General features: G+C 37.2%; 2 pseudogenes; both read right to left on the reverse strand.

Moving 5' to 3' along the window:
• Positions 1-1,100: 1,100 nt before the first annotated feature.
• Positions 1,101-2,043, reverse strand: LOC113882582 (annotated as a pseudogene).
• An 8,596-nt stretch (positions 2,044-10,639) lies between these two features.
• On the reverse strand, positions 10,640-11,546 carry LOC113882583 (annotated as a pseudogene).
• Between the last annotated feature and the right edge of the window lie 12,699 nt (positions 11,547-24,245).

The following is a 24,245-nucleotide window of genomic DNA, read 5'->3' on the forward strand; positions in this document are numbered from 1 at the left end:
TTTACTTTGAGATAAATCATCTATTTTGAGGAACTAAAGGATTTATATTTTCTTCTTTTTTGTAGCAAAGTCAGTTTTAGTTTATTTATTCCTTGATCATGTATACTTAATGTCAAACCCAGTTAAAATAGCATGAGTTTGTGTGTGTGTGTGTGTGTGTGTGTGTGTGTGTGTGTGTGTGTGTGTGTATATATATATATATATATATATATATATATATATATATATATATATATATAAACACATATATTTTCCCCAATACTTACAATGTTACTTCACAAACAGATCACACAGTGACTTGCTTTTCAGACTGTAAGACTTGCCATGTAGACTATAAGGCTGGACTTTACACTATGTTGTATTTAGATCTATATATTCTTTTCACTTAAGTAAAATAATCGCAGTTCACAAATACACAAAAAAAAATCTCTAGGTACTTGATTAAAAGAAATCTAGAGTTGTAGGATATGAGGCTAGGTATATAGTTCTGAAAGGAGTTTGCAGTATGTGATTGTTCTTATTTTCCTATAACTGCCTTTTTGTTTTTGTTTTTGTTTAGTCGCTGAATCATATCCAGCTGTTTTGCATCCCCATGGGCTGTAGCCCACCAGATTCCTCTCTCCATGGGATTTCCCAGGCAAAAACACTGGAGTGGGTAGCCATTTCCTTCTCCAGAGGATCTTCCTGGCCCAAGGATTGAACCTGTGTCTCCTGCATTAGCAGGTGGATTCTTTAACTGTCTTTTACCTATTAACATATTATTACCTTTTATACCTTGAGGCCAAGTATTTTGAGAGCGAGGTCTCCCCCAGGTTTAGCCTTCAATACAGGCAGGATCACTCTCCCTCCAGATTTTTCAGTGTGTTTTTACTCTGTAAAAAGTTTTCTTTTCTTTTTTTTTTTAACAAAGGGGATTATTAGTGAAAAGTGAAATCAAGGAAAACACATTGAGAGGAAAATAAAGAAGGAACCACTGAAGGCAAGCTGTTGTTGGAGGCTTGGCTTTTACACATTCTGACTGATTTTCCCATTAGCAGGAGAGAATCAGCAACAGAGGGAGTGATGAGAAGACAGTCACTGGTGTCAGAGACAAATGACCTTCAGATCATTAAGCTCCCTTCCCAGAACCTTTTATTGCACCAAACTCTTCTGATGGAATTTTTCATCTCCATGTTTCTAAGTGTGTAGATAAGCGGGTTGAGCATGGGGACAATAATTGTGTAGAAGAGCGTAAACACTTTATCTTCTGGTAATGTTGTGGCAGGTCTAATGTAAACAAAGATGACAGGTGTGAAAAAGAGGATCACGGACTGTGATGTGGGAACTACAGGTGGAAAGTGCTTTATGGTGGCTTTCTGCAGAATATGTGCACACATTATACAGAATCAAAATGTAGGAGGCCATCAAAACCACAAAGAGCACCAGTCCCATCAAGCCAGAATTGGCAATGACAAAAAAGCCAATTTTGTGAGTATCAGTGCAGGCTAGTTTCAACAAAAGATATGCATCACGGAAATAGTGATCTATTTCACTGGGGCCACAGAAAGGTAAAACAATTTCAAGAAGAAAGAGACCAAGAGAATGAAGAAGTCCCCCTGCACACGATGCTATGAGAATTGAGTGACGTTTTTGCCTGTTCATGGTGATGGCGTCGTGGAGAGGTTTGCTGACGGCCACATAGCAGTCACAGGCCATCCCTATGAGGATGAAGACCTCAATCCCCCCCTCAAAGAAGTGGGTGGTGAAAAGCTGTGTCATGCAGTTTTTATAGGAAATGGCCTTTTTCTCCATCAGTAAGTCAGTCATGAGTTTGGGTGTCACAGTGGAGGTGTAGAAGAGGTCTGAGAGTGCAAGGCAGTTAAGGAAGAAGTACATGGGCTGGGTGATCAGCTGACTGCATGTAATAGAAATCACAATGATCAAATTCCCCAACCAAATAGCCAGGTAACAGAATAAGAAAAATAAACAGCAGAGGATCTGGACTTTCTTGTCCATAGAAAGTTCTAAGAAGATAAATTCAGTAACATTATTTCTATCTTCCATGATCTGATGTTCAAGAAAGTTATCTGAAATAACAAAACCAATGAAATGAATCATTGATGAGAAAATGGAAACCTAATATCTACTTAAAATGGCACCAATGCCTTTTAAAGACAAGTTATTTTGAGACCCACTGAAATCATTTTCATTTAATATGAGTCTTTTGAACATCTAGTACTAATATTCTTCTAAGAGCTAAGAATACAGTGATAAATTAGACAAAGTTCCAGTTTTTATATAATTTAAATTATTTTGTGAGGAAGCAAGGAATTATATTTGTCAAGAATTTTAAAAAAAGAGAGATAATCTTAATAGTGTTAAGTAGGGTGACATATAATGTGCCAATTTAGGATGTAAAATAGAGGTAACTATAGAATTTGCTTGATTAAGTGGTTTCTAATGAAATTACAAAATTGATGTAGGGTGTGTGGGTGGGTTTTGCAGTGCTGGCACAGAGTCAATGTTAAATAAATATCAATTAAATAAAAATCTGGAAAGTGAACAATGTGCTATAATTTTGAAGGAATAATACAATAAATAATCATCCTTTAGTCAGGTAATTCATGATAAAACTGAAGAACAAATTATTTTTATGAGTGGACTCATAATCCTTTTTGACTTTTAAGTTAGTTAAGTTGCTCAGTTGTGTCTGACTCTTGGTGACCCCGTGGACTGTAGCTCACCAGGCTCCTCCGTCCATGGGATTCTCCAGGCAAGAATACTGGAGTGGGTTGCCATTTCCTTCTCCAGGGGATCTTCCTGACTCAGGGATCAAACCCAGGTCTTCAGCATTGCAGGCAGATGCTTTAACCTCTGAGCCACTGGGGAAGCCCTTTTGACTTTTAAGAGGAAATAATTCCTTCATGTGAAATACTCCATGAAACTTTCATATTTCTTAAACTTTATTTGTAGCATCTCTAGGTTAATATATTTACAACATGCTTTTCCTATTTGTCTACATTTCTCTTGCAAGATTATTTCCTCTTTCAAAATAAATTAACATTCAGAAGTCATTTGAGTTACATCTTATCAGACTGTAATTATAGTTGCCTAGTTTGGAAATAATATACTGAGAAATGGGCTCCTCTAATTCCAAAATAGTTCCCCCAAACACAATACAATAAACAAGATGTAGCACTTCTTCCCTTAATTTCTTAGAGAATTCACCCACACAATCTGCCTGACTATATAGAGGAATCTCTTTGGTTCTCTAAAATAGAAGCAGTTATACCTGTATTCATGTAATCATCTGGTAAATACACTATGTAAGTAGGCAAAATAGCTAGTTTTTTCCTCCCACTTTGTTGCTTAATTGCTCATTCCCTAGGATCCCAGGCTCCCATTCATAAAATAAAAGTGATTAGATAATCTCTGAAGATCTCCCCAGATTCCAATAATGTGTGACTTCTGATTCTCCATTAATTTGGGGAAGACATCTGTTTACCTCTCTCCTGCCTTCCCTTCTCTGCTTGATACATTGAAACTATAAAAAGTAACAACTACAGTGGCAATTTCATTACAATTCGTAAGCCTCAGTTTACTTCTCTGTAAAATCAAGGTAAAGATAATATCTCTTTATATGCTGGTTTTTTGAATAATTAGTTTCTAAATATGAAATTTCTTAAAGCAATATCTGGAAAGCACTATATATTTAATAGTTATTGGCCATCCTCAACAATTACTAAAGGCTTCCGTGGTAGCTTTGATGGTAAAAATCTGCTTGCCATGAAGGAGACCAGGGTTCAGTCCCTGGGTTGGGAAGATCTCCTGGAGAAGGGAATGGCTACACACTTCAATAAATATTTTTGCCTGGTGAATTCCATGGACAGAGGAGCCTGGTAGGCTATAGTCCACGGGGTCACAAAGAGTCAGATACAACTGAGCAAATAACACACACATGATTACTAACTATAAGATCAAGGCCCCAGAGAAAATGTGAGTACACCACCTCAGGAACTGTACCTTGTACTATCCTTCCCTGAACAAGATAGGAAATATTATTAATATTAATATCAGAAACTTCAGAGATAAGAGTTGTGTTCAGACACAGCTCTGATACTCAAATACAAGAGTCTTCACCTCCTTAAATACTTTTTCCTTCTTCCTTAAAATAAGCATGCAGTGCCTAATTTACAGGATTACTGTGGAATGTAAATAAGCTTACATATACAGAACTTGATGCTCAAAAACATGTTAGTTTCCCCTCCTTCCTCTTGGAACCCCCATAGTGTTATAAATTTAGGAGGTCCTCACACTATTTGAGTGGTAGTAGAGTCTAGTAATTAAGGTTATGAGTTCTGGACCTACATAGAATGAGATACTGGCTTCAAAATTCACTTGGAGCATAATCACAGGTAAAATATATAACCTCAGCTTCTTCATCTATAAAATGAATAATACTGTAATTAACTCTGGGATCTGCTGTGAAGATATGATGAGTTCACTTATATAACAGCTTAAGACAGAAACTGGTATATATTAAGATAAAACATTTAGTAAATATTCATTGTCATTGACATTATATTTGTCCTGTCAATGGGTACACTGTATTATTCTTACTTTTTATTTTGAATTGCTTACTTTAAATATGTAATATTGTAACATGGGATAAATATGGATAAGACATAGCAGAGTTTCCCTGCCATAAACAATCTGCTCTTTCTTACCTGAAGGCTGGGGTTGCTCACTGTGGGGAAACATCCTGTCATTAAGCCAAATCGTTCTCTTTGGTCTGGGTTGAGCTGACTTTCCACATTTCTGAAGATAAATGTACTGCTTATTTCAGCCAGTTAACACTTTTGTTTTCTTTCTTTTGAATTAATTAACCTTATTGATGGACAGGTGCTGCGATTCATGGCATCCTAGAGTCGGACACGACTGAGCGACTGAACTGGACTGAGCGACTGAAATGAACTGAACTGATCTGAATTAGACAGATATTTATGTTCCCCTTTGATAATTTTTCTTCACCTCAACTAAGGAAAAAGAAACCTACCACTTAAATACTATCCATTCAAATAGCTTCTTTGAAAATTTCATCATATATTTTTGCTTCTGCATAATCTTAGAAGCATACTGGTGTTTTGATTTTAATTTTTTTAAATATATCTTCAGTTCCTTCACTGCAATACTGTCCACTTATCTGCTGGGCCAGTGCATTCTTCTTCATATTAAACTTTTTTCCATAATGGAATCCAAAGAGCTAATAATATGATTAAATTTTTGAAATATGAAAAGACAAATAAATCTAGCAATATTTTGAGAGCTGCTGAGAGACATGGCACTGATAATTTTAAGAGCTCATGTACAAATCACAAGTCATGATAGTTGAAGCCAGGTTTTCCCAAATAGTAAAAATAGCATTTTAAAGTTTCTGGAATTTTTCAAAGGTTAGTTAGAAGGCTTAGATCATAAATACAATCAGAATGATTCAAATATTCATTTTAAGGAAAATCACTATTATAATTACAAACTGGATTTAACTTACCAGCTGCTTAACTCATCAGACAGATTTCTTATAAGATGAAGCTTCATACCTAAGATAAAGTCAGAATTTAAAAAACTGGAATTTCCATGCAGTAATCCATATCTAATTGCATAAAATCTTACAAGAGAACTTGTGAGTTCCACTGCTACAGATATGTTTGGTAAATTGAACTAATTTTGAGGCTTTTTTTAACATGCAGTTTTTCCACTTCTAAAAAATAAATATGTGTCTCTCTGATATTTTGCCTTTGTCTCTGTAGAAAAGTGACATATATACATATATACGTATCAGTTCAGTTCAGTCGCTCCGTAGTGTCTGACTCTGCGACCCCATGAATCGCAGCATGCCAGGCTTCCCTGTCCATCACCAACTCCCGGAGTTCACTCAGACTCACGTCCATCGAGTCAGTGATGCCATCCAGCCATCTCATCCTCTGTCCTCCCCTTCTCCTCCTGCCCCCAATCCCTCCCAGCATCAGAGTCTTTTCCAATGAGTCAACTCTTCGCATGAGGTGGCCAAAGTACTGGAGTTTCAGCTTTAACATCATTCCTTCCAAAGAAATCCCAGGGCTGATCTCCTTCAGAATGGACTGGTTGGATCTCCTTGCAGTCCAAGGGACTCTTCAAGAGTCTTCTCCAACACCACAGTTCAAAAGCATCAATTCTTCGGTGCTCAGCCTTCTTCACAGTCCAACTCTCACATCCATACATGACCACAGGAAAAACCATAGCCTTGACTAGACGGACCTTTGTTGGCAAAGTAATGTCTCTGCTTTTGAATATTCTGCTTGATGTTAAATTGGCATTTAAGGAGAATTCTGACAAAATGTGTAATATAGAAAAGGTCTCAATATCTCTAAAAATATAGAAATTTCCCATCAGTATACTTTGCCAAAGATGTAAATCATAGCTTCGATTTCTCAGTTTCTACCTAATAAATAAATATGCCAAAGTTCTTAATTATATTTCCCTATTGCATCAACATCCAAAGCACTGAGATCAGACATGGGACATGGAGACTATGAGGAAATGGAGTATATGATGACTATGGACATGGAGTATATAATGCTCATTTGTCAGGACGGGGCAGAATCAGTTAGCTGAGGGAGACTGAAGTGAGCTGCCATGGGAAATACCGAGAGCCCTACAGCTAGAATTAAAAGTTCAGCGAGTAGACCCAGGATTTAAGACAATTCTTCCTGGGGAGTAAAAAAATAAGCTTGTTAGGGCATTATAATTTCTGGCTGATGCCTGGAAAAGACTCCTATGCTTTACTCCTTTATTCATATAAAAATATTTACTACGTCCTAATTCTAAAAGGTCTGACTTGGACAAAACTTACTATGGAGAATGCATTTGTTGTTGTTTAGTCGCTAAGATATGCCCCACTCCTTTGCAAACCCACAGAATGTAGCCTGCCAGGCTCCTCTGTCCATGGAATTTTCCAGCAAGAATATTGGAGTGGGTTTCTGCAATATGTTTCCTTCTCCAGGGGAACTTCTTGACACTGGGATCAAACTCACGTCTCCTGCATTGGCAAGTGGGTTCTTTACCGTAGAACCACCAGGGAAGCCCTAGAGAATGTATTTAGTGGTGAACAAAACAGCCTTTGTCCTCAGTGAGGCTGGAGACTAAGGAAAGAGATAGACAATGAAATAAACAAGAAAATAAGCAAATGTATAATTACAAATAGTATATTTTAAATAAATGAATAGGAAGTTGTGGGTCATTTCTTTTTAATCTATACAAATTTTAATCTATAGACGTTTTAGTCAAGTGTAAATCTTGGACATTCTTACGTTATACACACATTTATTCCTTAGTTGCCTCTTGAATTTTACTTTATGTAATTCCATAAGACAATTGTATTTTCTCATCCATTTTTTACCTGCAAATGTAGTATTTATATTTGTTGAAAAGTTGAAATCATATGATTGAATTCGTATTTTTAAAAATTTACTTAATCTTTATTGTTTGTCTAAAAGCTTCTAAGATCTTTTCATGTACCACTGAATTTTTTAAAACATTCAGTGGGTATCTGTGAATGGATCTATTTCTATAGTTCTTTAAAGTTTACCATTTGTAAAAGGATACATTTTAAAAGAGAATATTATTGAATTTTTATGCAAATGATGAATGGACACATGTCAAAGATTCTATTGAATTTATTATTAATATTTAATGTAGAAACCAGTAAGATGTTACCATCAGTTCAGGCAACAGTTTACCACATATTTTTCATCAGTAAGGGGTGCTAAAATGAATTTATAAGTTGATGCAAAACTAGTCAAGTATCCAAAGGGCTATCATTACTTGCATTTCACCTGACACAATTTGAATTTCTATGGCCAGACATTGTTGACATTGATATTATTTTGTGTGAGTCAACTTCTCTATTTTGAGTTGTAAAATGTCTTAGCCAAAAATAATGAAAGATAGGTAATAACCTGAATGCAAGAACTAGTAAGGTCACTCACTAAATTACAGAGAATCTCACTGCTCTTTCTTGATATTATATGTGCTATTAATGACTCAACTGAAGAGAGAAATATGGCTGATGCTCTTGAGAAGCTGAGAAGGGAGGAGATCACAGTGCAAAAGTGAAAGAGTTAATCATAATTCCCTAGTTAATGATTAATATTAACAATGAAGTGTTTGCTTGCTTATCTTATCAAACTATAGTTTATTTACAATGTTGTATTGGTTTTGGGTATATAGTCATGTGATTCAGTTCATATATTTGCGTGTTCATATGTATGTATATTTTCCATCTCAGATTACTTTTCATTATAGGTTATTATAAGATATTGAGTATAGTTTCCTGTGCTATACAACAGATCATTGTTGTTTATCTATTTTATATTTGGTAGTCTGTATCTGTTAATCCCAAACTCCCAATTTATCCCTCCCCTCCCCCTTTTTCTTTTGGTAACCATAAGTTTGTTTTCTGTGTCTGTGAGTCTTTTTCTGTTTTGTAAATAAGTCCATCTGTGTAATTTTTTTTATAAACCACATATTAGTGACTATATATGTTTGTTTTTCTCTGTCTGACTTACTTTACTTAGTAAGATAATTTTTTTTATAAACCACATATTAGTGATTATATATGTTTGTTTTTCTCTGTCTGACTTACTTTACTTAGTAAGATAATTTATTGGTCCATCCATGTTGCTGCAGATTCCAAGTATTTTAATAATCCACATTCACAACTTTTGTTCCAAGAATAAAAGTAAAACAGAAACATTTGTGTTAATTTTTGAAGTTTTATTTGTCAATAATACAAGTCTGGTTGGTTGGAGGATAGGGCTTCTGATGCAGAGGGAAACTTTGAGGGTTGGCTGGTCTTATTAAAGACCCTGCTTATTTCACACCAGAAAGTGATCTTTCAATTTCCTGCTCTGTTATGTTCTCTGACATGTATACTGTGCATGCCCTATCCAGGAGTTTTCAGAGAGCTGTCAAGAAGTAGGTTTAAAACAACAACAAGCAAATATGTTAGGATCTTTCTATAAGAATTTCTAGCACATAATATTTTTAGGTTTATTTGTTGGGCATTTTCAACTGAGTCATAGGACTATGCTATTTTTCTTTTTTATATTATGAACCCATCTTAAGAATCCTGAACATTGACAACTCATTTTTATCTAACCTGGCTCTCTCTACAACTTGAAAATAAATTCTCATGCAAGTACATCATATCCACGAAGCTTTGAGATTTTTTTTGAGAGTTTTGAGATTCTACCCATTCCTAATCAGTTATCTAGTGGCCTGATCTTGCTCCTAGTCATTTCCGACATTGGGCAAAGGTGCTCCAGGATGACTTTAAATTCCTACTGGAAAAACTGCTATTAACTTGAACAGTGCCAAAGATGTGATCATTGACTTTGACTGATATTCTCCACTTGCCCACTCTAAGAAAAGATTAATTTCACCAGTAATAGGTGCCCATTGCACACTGTGCTGTGCTTAGTCACTCAGTCATGTCCTACTCTTTGTGACCCCCTGGACTGTAGCCTGCCAGGTACCTCTTTCCATGGGGATTCTCCAGGCAAGAATACTATAACGGATTGTCATGAGCTCCTCCAAGAGATCTTCCCACCCAGGGATTGAACCCAGATCCACCACATTGCAGGTGGATTCTTTACTGTCTGAGCCACCAGGGAAGCCTAGTAATAGGAGCATGACATTAATATGAGCCCCATTCTCACACCCTCACTGTTGCAAAGGAAAGTTATTATCAGAAGGGTTACATTTCTGATGCATAACAGGAGACTGGGCAATAAAATAGCTCATACGTGTTGAGCACTTACTGTGTGACCAAGCAGTGTTTCAGTCCTGCACATATCCTCACTAGACTGTGTGCTGGGCTATTATTATCACTTGATGGATGGTTTGTTGAGCATATGTCCCAGTCCTCATAGTTAGTAAGCAATTCTGGGTCCAGAACACATGCCCATAACAAATATACACTATCAGGTGCTAGAATTAGCCAGAGTTGCAGTTCATGTTTACACGGACAGAGTTGAGAGAGACAGTTCCTTTGAACAAAAGAAAAGAGATTGATGTGGGACTTAGGTAAGAGTACTGGTGTTGGACATATGAGAAGCTCCAGATCACCTTTGGCTACAAAATTATCAGAGTAGAAAGCTATATTTTTAAGAAATATAGTTGCAGGTCCAAAATTTGGTCTTTTAGAATATTCTTTAAATGATGCAAGTAAAATGTTGGAATTATCTTCTAAATCATTGCTACCTGGGATTGGCTTTATTGACTAAAGTCACATATAAGAATGGGCTATATAGGTTCTCAGTGTTGATTTGTATTACATGATGCCTTTGATAGTCTACTGCTAAATATCTAAATTGATTACACAGCCAAAAGATCAGAGGGGAAGAGGAGATATAAATAAGAAAACAAGAAAACTAGAAAAGAGCACAGCAGAGTCTGGACAAATCCAGGGAGTTGTAAGCTTTTGCTCGTACTTAAATCTATATATTGCTAAAACAAAATGAAACAAAAAAGCATATAAGGCAAGCGTTATACATTTTAAAGTCTTCATTGTAGAAAATCCATATATTCATCCAAGTTCAGCAGTGAAAATCAGAGGTATATTTTAGTTCATTTCCTTTCTTACTGTGATATGGCACCAGAATTTCTTTATGTCATTCTTCATCTCCAAGTTTCTCAGTGTGTAGATTAGAGGATTGAGCATGGGAGCAATGATAGTATAAAAAAGAGCAAACACTTTGTCTTCTGGTAAAGTAGTTGCTGGTCGAATGTAAATGAAGAATAAAGGAGCAAAAAAGAGAACCACCACAGTGTTGTGGGAACTGCAGGTGGAGAGAGCTTTGCGGCGGTTCTCTACAGAGTAGGACCTGACAGTGGACAAGATCACAGCGTAGGAGACCAACAAGACCACAGAAGTCACCAGGCCCATGAGGCCCGAGTTGGCAATGACAAGGAGACCAATTCTGGTGGTGTCAGTGCAGGCCAGTTTCAGCAAAGGATACACATGGGCCACAGTAGGGTAAAAAGACGGCCAGGAGAAACTGACCGAAGGAACGCAGGAACCCCCCAGCGCAGCAAGCAGCGATCATGGCAACGCAATTCTGTCTAGTCATGATCAGAGTGTAGAGCAGAGGTTTGCAGATGGCCACATAGCGGTCATAGGCCATCCCTGTGAGGATGAAGACCTCAATCCCCCCAAAGAAGTGCATGGTGAAGAGCTGTGTCATGCAGCCATGGTAGGAAATGATCTTCTTTGCTGCCAGCAAGTCAGCGATCAACCTGGGGGTCACAGTGGAGGTGTAACAAAGGTCTGCGAGGGAGAGGTGACTCAGAAAGAAATACATGGGCTGCTTCACAAATTGACTGGAGGCGATAGAAATCATGACAAGTAGGTTTCCGATCAGAATTGCAACGTAACAAAGTAAGAATAGTAAAAACCAGAGAATTTCAATTTCCTTTTTCTGAGAAAGTCCTAAGAGAATAAATTCTGTGGTGTTATTCCTATTTTCCATGACTCAGAGCAGTTTGTAGCCACTTGAAATTAAATAGTTATCAATCTTTACAAATATGTAAATACAATGATGTATATTATTCCTTGTCATGGGCATTTTAAAATGGAAAGCATTCAAAACTTGAAGAAAAAGATTTTATTTTTATTTTGAAAGGCTTTCCTTGCATTCTTTTTGTCCCTCTCTGGAAAATATTAATTCCTGATAAACAACTTTGACACCTGATTTAAAAACTAACCCTGTAGAATGCAGCATATTTATGCAACCATTCTATTAGCATGTATTATCAAACATAACTGGATAATATGCCCTGGTTGAATTCAAGAAATGGTACTGTAGAAAAAAATCAGTCATCCCTTTCCTATTCTTACTATTTGTTATTGAGAAAATAGACACAGAAATGAAACCTTGAGAGAAAATAAAAAAGCACTTATATGTGGATAATGTTGTATGTGAGAAATTTCCTTCCATCTATCCTAGGTGGAAATGTGATAAATAGAAAAAATCAACCAATTTGGAATCATGAGGTATATCAGTTCAGTTCAGTTCAGTTCAGTCGCTCAGTCGTGTCTGACTCTTTGCGACCCCATGAACCGCAGCACGCCAGGCCTCCCTGTCCATCACCAACTCCCGGAGTTCACTCAGACTCATGTCCATCGAGTCAGTGATGCCATCCAGCCATCTCATCCTCTGTCCTCCCCTTCTCCTCCTGCCCCCAATCCCTCCCAGCATCAGAGTCTTTTCCAATGAGTCAACTCTTCGCATGAGGTGGCCAAAGTACTATATACATGGCCCAAATCAGCTATATATCTGTTGTACCTAATTTACAAATATTATTAATTTACAAATGTGTTTAATTTGCAGATAGAATATTATATTTTATAGTCAAACAAAAGGATAACAAGCAAAGTATAATTACCTCTATTTTTTTCAAAAGGTATCACCGCAAACTATAAAAATATTTGTTTTTTACGTTCAGTAAGGCATTTGAGGTTAATAGTAGGTTTCACTTAAATTTTAGTCTCATACAGTGTCTTACTCACTTGCATAAATTGGATTCTTTCTAAGAGATGTACTCAAGCTGTTCAACTCTTCCTAATAATCAGTCATCCTGAAAACGTTTGCTTCTTTCTGTTCCTATATCACATGTCTTAGTATCTCAGGCTGGCTTTTCTCTCTTCCATTCTTGTTATTTTTACCTCCTCCTCCTTCTAGTCACTGCTGTAAAGTAATGTAAAACCAGCTCTAATAATATGCTCATAACTATTATGCCTTTGAACAAACCAATACCTTTCTCCTGGCAGAAGTTCAAGAAGCATAGACTAGGAAGAACTACAGAGAATTAATCATTCCACTAAATCACACCAAAATTCTCTACTTCAACTATATAAAACACAAGGCCTTAGTATTTAAAATATTTTATTTCATTTACTCCAAACTTCAGAACCAATATATTCACAATTTATTTTCAAATCTGTAATGCTCCTCTCCTTATTTTTCATTTTCAGTGAAATTGCCATTCAAATCTGTGTACATAAAGTAGGGTTTGGAAGAGAAAAACTGCAAATCTATCTAGTGTATGAGAGTCAACATCAGTGGCCACAAAATGACATTTAAGTATGTAACAACTGAATAGTGAAGAGAGGATATTTGTAGTGGTCAAATAAACAACCTCATTCAACTAACAATTACATTTTAGGCTTTTAAAATAATTCCCAATAATTTAAAAGAATGCAGGGCTCTATTCTAACTTCTCCCCTAAATTATATTCTTCTGATTTGGTGGGAAACACTGTAAGTTATATATTCAATCACAGATTATTCTTTATTTAATACTTGACTTACTGCATGAATTGATCAATTAACTTATATCTTCTCAGCATCTTTTCCCTTACTATTTGTCTAAAATCCTACCTCTGAGATTCTTTATCAGATAGCAGGTCAAATCATATTTGAAAAAGACAATGTAAATGCCATTTTGGTAAGTGCATTTGCAGACTAAAAGTGGAAAATCAATGAAATGATTATGAATTACCAAGAAAATAAACAAAAGCTTTTAAAATGCAGATTCTTTTGTCTTACCAATAGTTGAATATTTCAGACAAATTGAAAATTATTTTAAAAATTTTAATCTTGAAAATGCACTCAGTCTAGGCCATTAGAAAGAGAGGGAATATGTGAAAAATACCTACAAATTAATTTGCATTTTAAAATATAAAAACTGTTTAATGCATGACTCAAAACCATAATCTATATTCCTGAACAACTTGAAAGCATTTTCCCTATTTTCAGGTATTTCTATGGAAAATAAGAAAGCGTGCCTCATATATCTATAAGCGTCATTTTCATATTTTAAGAACTTAATAATTATATCAACAGAAGGTATTCTTTAAAATACTGGACTATTTGGAAAATGAAGCAAAATTTTGTCTCCTTCATCTCGTTGTAATATTTTCTTTTTTATTTATTTATTTATTTTTGTTGTTGTTGTTGTTGTACTATTTTCTACCTTGTTGGCACGAGTATACCACATCCCTTTTTTGTATTTCAGTTTAGGCATCAGTAAGCAATGGGAGTTAAACTATATGTTTAAGGATCTCTGCTGGACCCTAACTCCTTGTCCATGGTTCCGACGTAAATTTTGGGGAGTCAATAGCTGGATGTTGATGACTATTTTTTTCCAAACAAATCAGAATAAATTTACAACTCCCCTCCAGGTTACTGTCTCTCATTTCCTTTAAGATTAACTGATCCAGTCTCAGAAAGAAACACAACTCCTCCAGCTTTCCTTTTCTTTGGATCCTTTATAGCCTGATATTTTAAATACCCTTTATCTAATCCAGGTATATAGAAGGCTCCATCATCTATAGTTCAAACTTAAGTATTCTTCTCTGGAATCCCTAATGATTCCCTGAAGTAGTGAACCTGGACTAGCAGTTTCAAACCAATCTTTGCTCAGTACTATCACAGTGTATTAAACTCTGTGAAATCTACTAGTTCCAGGTAGATTTTACTAACTGCAGCCCACCATGCTATGGTTACTCAAATATTCTAAGTCTTGTGGTTCTTAGAACTATCTACCTTGCTTCGTATTTTTTTTTTCTAATAATTACCAGATACTGTTAAGTGCTTTAGCTTATCTCTCTAAAACAATCTTATCTTGGTGAGAGTTAGGGCCAGTGCCTCATTTTCTCCCTAACCTGGATATAATGAAAAACAAAACCAAACAAAATTTATGCCATTCAAATCCATGTTGAACAGTGAATGTTTGACTTTGGAACAGATTATATAAACTTTCTGAGCCATCTTACTTGTTTAATCTCTAAAGAAAAGAAAAGAAAACTCATCTCTTTTGGATGAAGGTTCGTCTAGTCAAGGCTATGGTTTTTCCTGTGGCCATGTATGGATGTGAGAGTTGGACTGTGAAGAAGGCTGAGCACCGAAGAATTGATGCTTTTGAACTGTGGTGTTGGAGAAGACTCTTGAGAGTCCCTTGGACTGCAAGGAGATCCAACCAGTCCATTCTGAAGGAGATCAGCCCTGGGATTTCTTTGGAAGGAATGATGCTAAAGCTGAAACTCCAGTACTTTGGCCACCTCATGCGAAGAGTTGACTCATTTGAAAAGACTCTGATGCTGGGAGGGATTGGGGGCAGGAGTAGAAGGGGACGACAGAGGATGAGATGGCTGAATGGCATCACTGACTCGATGGACGTGAGTCTGAGTGAACTCCGGGAGTTGGTGATGCACAGGGAGGCCTGGCGTGCTGTGATTCATGGGGTTGAAAAGAGTCAGACACAACTGAGCGACTGATCTGATCTGATCTGATCTTGGATGTGGAAAAAGTTATTAACCAGTTATCAATTACTATGTGTCAAGAATTGTGCTAGGTGAAAAAAAGACTAAAATCACCCAGGAGGCTTTATTGAAATTCTCATTTAGTAAGTTAGTTATCTAGGTCTCCCATAATAAGATTGTGACTTGATAATGACAAATTATGAAGGATTTGATGAATTAGATTATACAATACATTCCTCATTTAATCAATTATATGGCACTGTGTCTCATCATGAATTAAATTATTAATTCTGTTGGCTTTCCCATTATATCCTCACTCTATACTTTGATTATTTTAAGTATTCAGTATGCATTTGTCAAATAAATAAATTTTATTTCAATATTTGATAGAATGAAATGAAAATTCATTTTAATTACATGTAATTATCATTATAATTATTTTGTCATGTATTTAAGGTACATAACACAGAATGCTTATAATAAAATTTACTTCAGAATGATAGAGACTCAGAAAGATCATCTTAGAATTGCTTTCTAATTTTTCCTAGTATTCTATTAGAAAAAATCATTTGAAGGTCACATAAATCCATCCCTGTAACCTTCCCCCACTTCTCACTCCCTTGGCTTACTGTGGAGACTAGACCTTTAAGAGTAGTCTTATATATTAAAACTCAGTCACTTGCCCTAAAATCCTGGTTGTCTCCAACCTGGGTGGTCTCCAAACTGTACAGAACTAAATCTTACCATGCACTGTTAGCCACTCTTTCATTTATTCTGAATATTTATTCAGATCATCTTCATTAACCTCCTCTTTTAATAGACAGCCCTGTCTTGGCCAACTTGTAATAGAATAAGTGGTGTTTTTAAATACAGGAGTGAGAAACTCAAGCTACAAATATGGCACATTCAGGCAATTAATAGAAAGTAAGTGCAGAGTGATTTAACATACTTTGTACTTCTTGAGTTTTTCCTTAACAGATTTTCTGTATCCTTTACTGGAATTTAAGTCACAGACTTTCTGCTTTACTAGCTTCCCTTTAACATTCCCCAAGTTATGAAAAAATGTTTATCACTGTCATTTTTATTACTTTATGCAATTGACATAGGAAGAGTAAGTTATCACACATGAGTTGTACAAAAAATGTGTAGCCATGAAAGAGATGCTCTGTGTTACCAGGTAGATAGAGCAATAGTTTCAAATGTTGACTGTATGAAAATGTGGTTAAAGTTTTCTAACAAACATTAGCCAAGGGGCAAATGATCATTAAATTATATTTAAATAATAAATTCTAAAATCATATTGATCTGATTAATTGTGGATTGATTAAAGAAAAGTTAATTCATGTCCAACTCACTTGGCTTAAATCTCAGGTACATGTAATATTTCACAGTACCATCATGTAAATTAACCAGTAAATTCTATGACTATGAAGTAATATGTCTCATTATACAAATAATTCTCTAGAAATCTGAAAATAGAAGTTACCTGCTCTCTAAGGTAAGGTGTCCAGCTTTTTTCTTAAGCAAATTCAAAAGGCTTTTCCCAGTTTTATTTTAATGTTTAAGAGAACAAAATGGTGCCATCATTTATGTTGGCAACTATTCTTTATTTCCCTTTAAATAACACTTTTATTATATTCTATGGTGAACATTAAAACAAAGACAACATAAGGTTCCTATCTGATTTCTAAGCAACCTTACCAGGGAGATATTTAACTTGCAGACATTTATTGCAGTATCTCTGTGAGTTTGGAAATTCCCTTTGGGATAATGTGACGAAAGTGAAGCTGAACTTTTCTGAACATTATTCAAAGACCTAAAAATAATTATATCGACCAAATCATATTTTCCCTATGTGTATATGGAAACTAAGTACAACTTTCATTGGGGGACTATTGTGAGAAAACTCAGATGACCTGGAAAGAAAGCTCATAACATGCACACCTCAGAAAGAAGAGGCAAAGAGAAGGAAACTCTTTCTTTGTTGCAGGTAAAAGGAAAACATTGATGCTGCCTCAATTCAGTTTGTGGAGCGTGCTGGCTATTTCAGCATGCATCTCCTGTAGTCTACCAATAATAAAACCACTTTGAAAAGTTACCACAATCTGTTGTCCATTCTTCCTCAATGTCTTTCACTGTTGATTTTTCTGTCCACAGTTTACCCAAATAGCTCCCTTATATACCTCATCCCTGTAATGGAAGTTAACACCAAGTCTTTTTGTGGTTACTTATGTTTTTCTTATTTCTCAGTAACATTTGGAGACAATATTTTATCTTCTCTGACAGCATTTTATTCAAGCTCCAGAGACCATATTCCTCAAATGTTCACATTTTTAAAAAATGGCACTTGTAACAACTTTAAGTGCACAACTCAGTGGCATTGCTTATATTTACAATATTGTGTAATTGCTATATATTTCCAAAACATTTTCATCACTCCAAATAGAAACTTCACACCCATTAAGTAATAACTCCTCATCCTCCTTTCCCTCTGCCACTGATATCCTTTAATATACTCTGCCTCTATGAATCTTCTTCTATTTCATGTAAGGGAAATCATGCAATATTTGTTTCTCCTATTTTTTTTTAATTACTTAGTTACCTTGGCTGTATCAGGTCTCAGCTGTGGCACAGGGATATCTCATTGCACAGCCTGGGCTCTTCACTGCAGTGGGGGGTGTCAGTTGCTCCTCCACAGGTGGGATCTTAGTTTCCAACAAGGGATTGAACCTGTGTTCCCTGTATTGCAAGGTGGATTCTTAACCACTGAACCACCAAGGAAGTCCCCTATCCCTTTTTTTCTACATTGCAATTTAATCTTGATTTCTCACAAAATTCTTTTTTTTTTTTTTTTTTACAATCTCTTTCTTGAGTCCAACCAACTCTTTTTTGGCATAATCTCTTTTTTCTATTCATGTTTTATTTTATATTTATGATATATTTTTAATATTTCCAAATAATATTTAAGGAGATTTTCATGCAAAGATGGGCTCGATAAAGGACAGAAATGGTATGGACCTAACAGAAGCAGCAGATATTAAGAAGAGGTGGCAAAAATACACAGAAGAACTGTACAAAAAAGATCTTCACGACCCAGATAATCACGATGGTATGATCACTGACCTAGAGCCAGACATCCTGGAATGTGAAGTCAAGTGGGCCTTAGAAAGCATCACCACAAACAAAGCTAGTGGAGGTGATGGAATTCCAGATGAGCTATTCCAAATCCTGAAAGATGATGCTGTGAAAGTGCTGCACTCAATATGCCAGCAAATTTAGAAAACTCAGCAGTGGCCACAGGACTGGAAAAGGTCAGTTTTCATTCCAATCCCAAAGAAAGGCAGTGCCAGAGAATGCTCAAACTACCACACAATTGCACTCAATTCACACGCTTTGTAAAGTAATGCTCAAAATTCTCCAAGCCAGGCTTCAGCAATACGTAAACCGTGAACTTCCTGATGTTCAAGCTGGTTAGAAAAGGCAGAGGAACCAGAGATCAAATTGCCAACATCCGCTGGATCATGGAAAAAGCAAGAGAGCTCCAGAAAAACATCTATTTCTGCTTTATTGACTATGCCAAAGCCTTTGACTGTGTGCATCACAATAAACTGTGGAAAATTCTGAAAGAGATGGGAATACCAGACTACCTGACCTGCCTCTTGAGAAACCTATGCAGGTCAGGAGGCAACAGTTAGAACTGGACATGGAACAACAGACTGGTTCCAAATAGAAAAAGGAGTACGTCAAGGCTGTATACCGTCACCCTGCTTATTTAACTTCTATGCAGAGTACATCATGAGAAACGCTGGGCTGGAAGAATCACAAGCTGGAATCAAGATTGCCGGGAGAAATATCAATAACCTCAGATATGCAGATGACACCAGCCTTTTGGCAGAAAGTGAAGAGGAACTAAAAAGCCTCTTGATGAAAGTGAAAGAGGAGAGTGAAAAAGTTGGCTTAAATCTCAACATTCAGAAAACGAAGATCATGGCATCTGGCCCCATCACTTCATGGGAAATAGATGGGGAAACAGTGGAAACAATGTCAGACTCTAATTTTTGGGGCTCCAATATCACTGCAGATGGTGACTGCAGCCATGAAATTAAAAGACGCTTACTCCTTGGAAGGAAAGTTATGACCAACCTAGATAGCATATTGAAAAACAGAGACATTACTTTGCCAACAAAGGTCCGTCTAGTCATTCCAGTTGTCATGTATGGATGTGAGAGTTGGACTGTGAAGAAAGCTGAGCACCGAAGAATTGATGTTTTTGAACTGTGATGTTGGAGAAGACTCTTTAGAGTCCCTTGGACTGCAAGGAGATCCAACCAGTCCATTCTAAAGGAGATCAGTCCTGGGTGTTCATCATAAGGACTGATGCAAAGCTGAAACTCCAATACTTTGGCCACCTCCTGCGAAGAGTTGACTCATTGGAAAAGACTCTGATGCTGAGAGGGATTGGGGGCAGGAGGAGAAGGGGATGACAGAGGATGAGATGGCTGGATGGCATCACCAACTCGATGGACATGAGTTTAAGTGAACTCTGGGACTTGGTGATGGACAGGGAGGCCTGGCATGTTGCAATTCATGGGGTCTCAAAGAGTCGAATACGACTTAGTGACTGAACTGAACTGAACTGAATAAATGATAATTTTATTATTAAAATTGTTGTCTTTTACTTATGGGCTAAGACATAGTCAATTTTTAAAACTTCTTAAGAAAGATTGGAAAAAATTCTATTCCTTATTAGTAGATTTCTGTGATATAATGTAATTGTGTCATTTGGGATTATAACAGAAACACAATCACATATATATATATATATATATATATATATATATATATATCATATATTGTTTTTAGTTTGAATTTAGAGTCTTTTTATTTCTCCTCTCATCTCTTATAGTTTATGGCTTATTAATATTTTTGCTTTGTCATTGAATTATATATATATGTTAATAACATTATAACTTCATTATACATTCTTGTTTTTGTAATATATTAATAGTATTTTCTTCTTTAAGGATTTTGATATTTATACTAATATTTGCACATATTATTAACCATGTTTTTGTGTATTTACTTCTTATAAAATTAATTGAGATGAAGTGTTAACACTCTTCATTACCTAAACTATGTGATTATGTATCACTCACAGTTCAAAAACGAAAATTGGAAAAACAAAGATAAAAATCAAAGGTGAATTGCTGCTTGAATGTGATCTAGTAAATTGCCATCTTTGAACACTGGTCTCCTTATTCCTGAAAGAGACATGAAATTACTAACGGACCAAAAAACAAACAAACAACAACAACAAAAACCTAAAAACAGAATTATTTTTTATTCTATGGACTTAAACCTAGAAAATAAGTGGCTTCCCTGGTGGCTCAGATAATAAATAATTCACCTGTAATGTAGGAGACCCAGGTTCAATCCCTAGGTCAGGAAGATCCCCTGGAGGAGGAATTGGCTACCCACTCCAATACTCTTGCCTGGAGAATCCCATGGACAGAGGAGCCTGGTGGGCTACAGTCCATCAGGTCACAAGAGTCGGACATGACTCAGCGGCCACTCACACACAAACCTGGAAGACAACGTCTCAGTTAGTTCAGAGAAACTGCTCTGAAAAGGGAAGGGAGGAGTCAGAATGTATATGCATTTGCAACAAAAACCAGGTAGTCAGACCATCAGAAGATTACCGGAAATTAAAACCAGAATGCTCACGTTAATGAATGTAGGGCTTTTCTGCGCCTGGGGAGCGGGAACAGTCTGGGCTCCTTGAAAATCATCCCTTTGAGCTGCACCTTGACTACTTAGGGCCAGTGCCCTGCTCTTTTCTATCCTGTGTTCCCTCAGGGTGCACCTCTGTTCCAGAGTTCCTCAGGGCTCAGCCGCCTGAGCAAGAGGTGGGGGTGCAGGAGCCGTGGTCATGGCTTGGTGGCCTCAGCATCCTCTGTCGGTCGACATGACAGATCACATTTTTCCTTCACGGAATAAAATGTTTTCAAAGTTATATTTAAACCACGAACATCTTTCTTTTTATCAGTTTCTGCTACTTTCTCTAAAGCAGTCAATCAATGCACATTATTTGTGCCTTGCTTTAAATTACAGTGTCACTCTGCCATCTAGTGGATATGCTATTTGTATCACTTGCTGCTGCTGCTGCTGCTGCTAAGTCGCTTCAGTCGCTTCAGTCGTGTCTGACTCTATGTGACCCCATAGACAGCAGCCCACCAGACTCTGCTGTCCCTGGGATTCTCCAGGCAAGAACATTGGAATGGGCTTCCATTTCCTTCTCCAATGCATGAAAGTGAAAAGTGGAAGTGAAGTCGCTCAGTCGTGTCCGACTCTTAGAGACCCCATGGACTGCAGCCTACCAGGCTCCTCTGGCCATGGGATTTTCCAGGCAAGAGTACTGCTGTGGGGTTCCATTGCATCACGTGTTAGGGAAAGACAAATTCATACTCTTTGCTACTAATTTGCAGAGGGATTTTATACTACTTGTGGCTCAGAAGGTAAAGGATCCGTCTAGAATGTGAGAGATTCTGGATTCAATTCCTGGATCGGGAAGATACCCTGGAGAAGGGAATGGCAACCCACTCCAGTATTCTTGCCGGGAGAATTCCAGGCAGAGAGGAGCCTAGCGGGCTACAGTCCACAGGGCTGCAAAGAGTCAACCATGACTGAACGATTAGCACTTTATACTCTTAGATCCTATGAAAAAATTCTACCAATTACTATGTAATTTTGCTGAGAATGAGACCACAAATAGACAATGTAGGGTCAAACTGGGAATGTTGGGGAAAATAAAACCAACATTTCCTTCCCATTGTGTCAAACTAGTATTTAAACTGTATATAAACTTAAGGGGAAAAAATAACCTCTTGTGTAATAAGAAATAATCCTGGACTGAGACTATCAGATTTACTTTAATTCTTTAATCTTTTCTGAATATGTGCCAGACTGGAGCCCCAGACCAGATCAAAGAAAGATAAATAAAACTACCTGTGTGCACACTGAGTGACCCTAGACACCAGGGTACCTGTGATGGCCTGCAATTCACACTTGCCATTCTCAGAGGTATCTACACATAAACACATGCGGGGAAAAGTGCAAGTGTTAGTTGCTCTGTCTGACTCTTCATGACCTCATGGACTATAGCCCACCAGGCTCCTCCATTCATGGAATTCTCCAGGCAAGAATACTGGAGTGAGTAGCCATTCCCTTCTCCAGGGGATCTTCCCAATCTAGGGATAGAAGCCAGGTCTCCTGCATTGCAGGTCAAATCTTCACCATCCGAGCCACCAGGGATCTATCTAAAATTAGGTATTTACATGTCATACTGAATTTAGGAGGCTATTTTGAATTGAATTTCTTACTTTTTTTAAGCATGCTTTACCTACATACACTTATAGGAGTGATCTCTTCAGTTATGTGCAGTGCTCAGTCACTCAGTTGTGTCCGACTCTTTGCGACCTCATGGACTAGAGCCCACCTGAATGCAGAGTTCCAAAGAATAGCAAGAAGAGATAAGAAAGCCTTCTTCAGTGATCAATGCAAAGAGAGGAAAACACCAGAATGGGAAAGACTAGAGATCTCTTCAAGAAAATCAGAGATACCAAAGGAACATTTCATGCAAAGATGGGCTCGATAAAGGACAGAAATGGTATGGACCTAACAGAAGCAGAAGATACTAAGAAGAGATGGCAAGAATACACAGAAGAACTGTACAAAAAAGATCTTCACGACCCAGATAATCACGATGGTGTGATCACTTACCTAGAGCCAGACATCCTGGAATGTGAAGTCAAGTGGGCCTTAGAAAGCATCACTATGAACAAAGCTAGTGGAGGTGATGGAATTCCAGATGAGCTATTCCAAATCCTGAAAGATGATGCTGTGAAAGTGCTGCACTCAATATGCCAGCAAATTTGGAAAACTCAGCAGTGGCCACAGGACTGGAAAAAGTCAGTTTTCATTCCAATCCCAAAGAAAGGCAATGCCAAAGAATGCTCAAACTACAGCACAATTGTACACATCTCACACACTAGTAAAGTAACGCTCAAAATTCTCCAAGCCAGGCTTCAGCAATACGTGAACCGTGAACTTCCTGATGTTCAAGCTGGTTTCAGAAAAGGCAGAGGAACCAGAGATCAAATTGCCAACATCTGCTGGATCATGGAAAAAGCAAGAGAGTTCCAGAAAACCATCTATTTCTGCTTTATTGACTATGCCAAAGCCTTTGACTGTGTGAATCACAATAAACTGTGGAAAATTCTGAAAGAGATGGGAATACCAGACCACCTGACCTGCCTCTTGAGAAATCTGTATGCAGGTCAGGAAGCAACAGTTAGAACTGGACATGGAACAACAGACTGGTTCCAAATAGGAAAAGGCGTATGTCAAGGCTGTATATTGTCACCCTGTTTATTTAGCTTATATGCAGAGTACATCATGAGAAACACTGGGCTGGAAGAAACACAGGCTGGAATCAAGATTGCTGGGAGAAATATCAATAAGCTCAGATATGCAGTTGACATCACCCTTATGGCAGAAAGTGAAGAGGAACTCAAAAGCCTCTTGATGAAGGTGAAAGTGGAGAGTGAAAAAGTTGGCTTAAAGCTCAACATTCAGAAAACGAAGATCATGGCATCTGGTCCCATCACTTCATGGGAAATAGATGGGGAAACAGTGGAAACAGTGTCAGACTTTATTTTTCTGGGCTCCAAAATCAGTCCAGATAGTGATTGCAGCCATGAAATTAAAAGACACTTACTCCTTGGAAGGAAAGTTGTGACCAACCTGGGTGGCATATTCAAAAGCAGAGACATTATTTTGCCAACAAAGGTTCATCTAGTCAAGGCTACGGTTTTTCCTGTGGTCATGTATGGATGTGAGAGTTGGAC

The sequence above is a fragment of the Bos indicus x Bos taurus genome, chromosome 24 (genome assembly GCF_003369695.1).
Source record: "Bos indicus x Bos taurus breed Angus x Brahman F1 hybrid chromosome 24, Bos_hybrid_MaternalHap_v2.0, whole genome shotgun sequence".
Taxonomy (NCBI): Eukaryota; Metazoa; Chordata; class Mammalia; order Artiodactyla; family Bovidae; genus Bos; species Bos indicus x Bos taurus.